The sequence below is a fragment of the Oncorhynchus nerka genome, unplaced genomic scaffold (genome assembly GCF_034236695.1).
Source record: "Oncorhynchus nerka isolate Pitt River unplaced genomic scaffold, Oner_Uvic_2.0 unplaced_scaffold_1916, whole genome shotgun sequence".
Lineage (NCBI taxonomy): Eukaryota > Metazoa > Chordata > Actinopteri > Salmoniformes > Salmonidae > Oncorhynchus > Oncorhynchus nerka.
Window position 1 is genome coordinate 48,066 of NW_027039408.1, and position 5,830 is coordinate 53,895.

Genomic DNA, 5,830 nt, shown 5'->3' on the forward strand with positions numbered 1-5,830 from the left:
ATCACTGCAGATTAGACCCTCATCTTTCGGATTGTGGCAGCCTCCAGAGGATGGAATGAGCCGTCGCTCCGCACTCTATTCCCAGTGGACTGCATGAAGAGGTCCAGACGGTGTTGGCATGTCGGGATGACAACATATCCTTGGATGCTCTCATTCCGATAGCCATCCGTCTGGATAACCTTCTTTGGGAGCGCTGGTATCCACCTCATCACTCGCCTACCTCCTTTGGCTGTCTGAGGCAGACCCTGAACCCATGAAGGAAGGGGGCACACACTCTCTGTGGCAGAGAGGCGTCGCCGGAGACAGCTGGTGCCCTGTCCCTATTGCGGCCAGGAGGTGCGCCAGCTTCAGTGGTGTCCGGTGCGTCCCACCCCGGGGTCAACTAGAGCAGAGGGGCGGCCCTGTGACCTTCCATCTCCCAGGGTAGGCGTGAGTATTCCATTATCATCGTTTTCCACCAAACCCTTTCTGGTTCCCATTTGACTGACTGGCTGTCCCACAGGTGTTGTCTTTACCGCTCTAGTGGACACTGGTGCTGCGGGGAACTTCATTATGAAGAAGTTTATTATGAAGATGACCATGCTGGTCATCTACATCTTGGCCATGTACTGTTATAATCTTCACCCGGCACAGCTAGAAGAGGACTGGCAACCCCTCAGAGCCTGGTTCCTCTCTGGGTTTCTTCCTAGGTTCCTGCCATTCTAGAGAGTTTTTCCTAGCCACCGTGCTTCTACATCTGCGTTGATTGTTGTTTGGGGTTTTAGGCTGGGTTTCTGTATAGCACTTTGTGATGTAAAAGGGCTTTATAAATACATATGATTGATTGATCGACCAGTCCGTCGTCTCCTCCATGAACTTAACTTCATACCCGCTCTCCTCCCCTTTTCCTTTCCAAGCCCTGGATACTCCAACATTGGGATCCGGCACAGTTTCACATATCACAGCACCACTCACCCTCACTGTGGAACCCAGGCACCAGGAAGGCCTTCCCTTCCTCATCATCGCACCTGTACACAAAGTGATCCTCGGCCTCCCATGACTCCAACTTCATAACCCCAACATTTCCTGTTTGTAAATGAGAATCACCGCCTGTGGACCACAACACACCAGAAAAGGAAAACAACACTGCTTTTTCGCATCCTGTGGTTCCTTGTTGTTGGAGGGTCCTGTGAGTGTCCCTTATTGTTGGCCCAGTGTTTAGGGACGTAGATATGGACATCCACCAGGCTCTGGAGAGGGAAACCAATCCCCCCCCCAGAGTGCATCTACGTCCCCATGGGGTCAGATATTGGCGGAGGAGAGGACCAACCAAGAGCTGGGGAGGTTCTTAAGGAGTCACTGCCAGGACTGGCATGAGGAGTGGGCCCAGTTTCTTACCTTGGTGAAATACGCCCAGAACTCACTTTGTCACTCCTCCACCTGGCTAACTCCCTTCCAGTGAGTCTCCAAGCCAGACCGTGGCCTGCAGTGGACGTCTGGTTCCGACAGGCAGAGGAGGTGTGGAATAGCACACACGTGAGGCTCCAGGGCACTGTGATGCTCCAGGGCGATGTCCGCCTTCAGAAGGATTAGTCAGATCTCCACCGCAGTGTACCGTCCTGGTGATCGCGTCTGGCTCTCCACCAGGAACCTCACACACTGCCGGAAGCTGAGGCCCTGGTTTGGGGGGCACTTCAAAGTCCTCCGGAGTGTCAACTATCAGATCTCACCATCCTTTCATGTTTTCCTCCTTTGGCCAGTGGTTTCTGGTCCCCTGACTGATGTCGTCCCCTGCGACACCCCTCCACCTCCTCTGGACATCGAGTGGACCTGCGCCTGTTAGGTCCCTCCTGGAATCCTGATGTTGTGAGGGTCAGCTCCAGCACCAGGTGGACTGGGAGCGGTACGGTACTGAGGAGTGCTCCTGGGTCCTGGGTGGCAGACATCCTGGACACCAACATCATCCGATATTTCCACCCCCACTCCACGCCATTGTGGGCGGTACTCCTGGCCGGCGTCATTCTGTGGCTAGAGCCGCTCACCGGGGTAGTGTAGTGTTATACCTGCTCCATCCCTCCACTCAGCGTCGTCGGTCTACTAACCACAGGTCCTGGCAACCCACATTGCGCACACCTGCTCCCCATTATTACACCACCCTGATTACTCTCCCTTCTTGTAGCCTCAGTCATCAGGCAGTACTGGTTTTGTTCATGTTCAGTACGCTTCTCCTGTTTTGTTTATCTGCTTTATCTCATCATTAAACCTACCTTCTGCACGTTCTTCCTGACTCCAAGCATATACGTTACAACCATTCATATGTTCTAGTCCATTTCGACACCTTAAATGTCTACTTACTGTGAGAAATTACACAGGTCACTGCACATTGATGAATTATTTTAAAAGTACAAATAGCTCTGACTTTAGATAAGCAAAAACAAATTGCTTAATACAAATGATTAGTAAATGGTTTACATATAAAAAGATCCAATTAATCATTAATACATTATTTAAAAGTTGTTTATACATGTGAGAATAGCTAGTTTACTAATATTTAACACGTGGGAGTAATGATTAGTAAATGGTGAGCAAAATGTAAATGCCTTACAAATGTTTTATTACTGATTATTATAAAGTGTTATAAAGTGTTACTGAATTAGGTCATACATATTAATGCCCCGTAGGTGACATTCACAATCACAGGATTTTGTGGAAGGTATGTTTACTGTTACAACACAGTAATTAGAATCGTATTATAGATGGTCCTTGTGCCCAGGGTCTGGGGGCTACGGTTGAAGCTGTTGAGGAGGACTAACTTGATTAAATGGCTAATAGTGAATTATTCCCAAACAGCTGTCAATTCATTGTGACTTGGTTCTTTAATAAGTGCTTTTGAGATGATTGATTCAACTAAATGAAATGGAAATTACATTTATTATTTTGTTGTTTTAAATCAGAGAAAACAACACACCAGAAAAGGAAAACAACATCAAGGGATGATTGTCAGAACACAGTTTTATTTTTATTTTATTTGAGAACACCTTTATTTAACCAGGTAGGCTAGTTGAGAACACCTTTATTTAACCAGGTAGGCTAGTTGAGAACACCTTTATTTAACCAGGTAGGCTAGTTGAGAATAAGTTCTAATTTACAACTGCGACCTGGCCAAGATAAAGCAAAGCAGTGTGACACAGACAACAACACAGAGTTACACATGGAATAACATGGAATAAGCAATAAACAAGTCAATAACACAATAAACAAGTCAATAACACAATAAACAAGTCAATAACACAATAAACAAGCCAATAACACAATAAACAAGCCAATAACACAATAAACAAGTCAAAGAAAGTCTATACACGGTGTGTGCAAAAGGCATGAGGAGATAGGTAATAAATAGGCCATAGTAGCGATGCAAAGGCTAGCTTGAAAAAAGCTGACACGCGTGTATTGGTTCCTGACTTCCCTGAACAGTTGCATATCTCGGGGACTATTCGATGCTATTGTAGTCCGCCCACAGTGGTTGGTCTGATGTCTGACAAAAAGTATTTGTACCCATGATGTAACTGAGACAAAGTCTCCCTCAACTTGAAGAAGTGTGGTTCCTAATTCAGTTCAGATGGACATTTCTAAACGTCTATGGAATGTTCATATGTAATGCCACTATTCATTTTGACTGCATGTGCTCTAGTACATACCCCATACTGCTCTACAAAGACAAAACCCAGTAACAACGTAATTTAATTTACTGCAAAATCTGACTTCAAAGTATTTTTATGTCTAGACAGATAGCAATTTCTGATTCCCCATGATATTTTCTGATCAACTGGCTTGCTCTTGTGTCAGTAAACTAAATACCACGTTAATCAGATAGTACACCTGGCCAGTACAACAGATCAAAGGGCAGCGTAAACTTATGCCATTTCATCATCTTCCATACTGTCAACTTTAGTTATCTAAAGTTCTATCTAAGTTAACTTCAAATAGTTATCCTATTTCCCATGTAAAATAGCCTTTGAGTGACCAAAACATCACCAATACTATATTTTCCATATTAAAATGCTCAGTTGAGGAAATGTACCTTTTCTATCATCTCTGACTATCAGTAAGACTTAAGGACAGGCTTGGTGGGCACAACAACATCCAATCCTGTCACACATTACATCATGTTTTCATGCATGATATGTTAATCTAACCGTTTTTTCGTGTGTGTGTGTGTGTGTGTGTGTGTGTGCGTGCGTGTGTGTGCAAAGAGACTCCGGAGGAGGGGAGTTTCTGTCAGTAACTCAGGGATAAATAGAGAGGCAGAGTTCAGAGTTTGTCAGAAGACGGACCTGACAGGGTCGCACACAGGACCAAGCAGGAGCAGGACCTCAGCATTTTTAACTTTTATTACAAATGGAGAAACATGAAGATGTTATAAACGGTTTTCAAGACGGAAATTATTCTTCCAGAAAGGCTTCGCTATCGACATCTATCTACATAACACTGTACATCTTCTTCTCATTGATTTCAGCAGTTACAGTATTTTTGAACCTACTGGTGATCATCTCCATCTCTCACTTCAAGCAGCTCCACACTCCAACCAACCTGCTCATCCTCTCTCTGGCTGTGTCAGATCTCCTGGTGGGACTGATTGTGATACCAGTAACGACTGTAGCAATAATGGAATCATGCTGGGGATTTGGGGAATATTTCTGTGTGTTTCATTTATATATGGCTTTTTATGTACTTCTTTATCTCTGGGCAGTTTGGTCTTGATATCTATTGACCGCTATGTTGCTGTGTGTGATCCCTTATCGTATCACTCTAAAATAACAACAACAAGAACTATCTGTTGTATATCCATTACCTGGTGTTGTTGTATCATATACGATGCTGTTATTATAAAAAGAGTTGTAAATGTACAGGTACTGAGTAGGTGCTTGACAGAATGTTTTATTGTTGAAGGGATAACCTGGGTTAATATCATTGACCTTGTAAGTACAACGGTTGTCCCGTGCTCTATTATTATAACACTTTATTTGAAAATCTTTGTGGTGGCCAGATCACAGGCCAGAAAGGTATTTTCAAAAGAGGCTGCCAGTGTGTCTGGTGTTAAAACTGTACATGCAAGTAAGTCTGAGAGAAAAGCAGCAAAAACTCTAGCTATTGTTGTTGTCAACTATTTCATTTGTTGGATTCCATCTCTATTTGTTTTCTCTTTTTTTCTATTTTATTTGAAAATTTCTTAGCATATTTCATCAGTTTTCTGCCACTTGTTAATTCCTTAATTAATCCAATAATTTATGCTTTCTTTTATCCATGGTTCAAAGTGACAGCTAAACGTATTTTAAATCTGAAATGAAGGTGTTCATAGTTCCTATAATTGTATTCCCTCGGTAGGCCAACATATGTTTGATATAGTTTTGTAATACAATTGTTGTAATTATTTTTTCATGAAACAATACACTGACATTACTTATCTCAGTGTTGTCATCATAGATACATGTGGTGTTGATACAGAATGATTTGTCTGAATTGGAATGGAATGACTTGGAGGAGGGATAAAGACATAAGCTTGTTTTATAAAATACATTGTAGTCATTGTGGATTGTATACTACAAACACCTAAGGCTGTGGTTGTTCCTTGTTATTTAATGATACATAGTATGTAAGTATTCTAAAAGTACATTCCCAGGACAACATGAGTCATTCTATATGTTGTTTAACATCTCCCTCTAGTGGCTCAATTGTGACACGTCTTCATCCTGTGTTGTTAAGTTGAAATGTACAATACTGCTTCAGTTAACCTCCAAGTCTATCTCAGTGGTGTATTGTATAAGTAGTTGATTTTAAAATATTTGAAAAT

General features: G+C 42.7%; 1 pseudogene; it reads left to right on the forward strand.

Moving 5' to 3' along the window:
- The first annotated feature begins 4,235 nt into the window (after window positions 1-4,235).
- LOC135567629 (trace amine-associated receptor 6-like) lies at window positions 4,236-5,387 on the forward strand (annotated as a pseudogene).
- The last annotated feature ends 443 nt before the right edge of the window (window positions 5,388-5,830 follow it).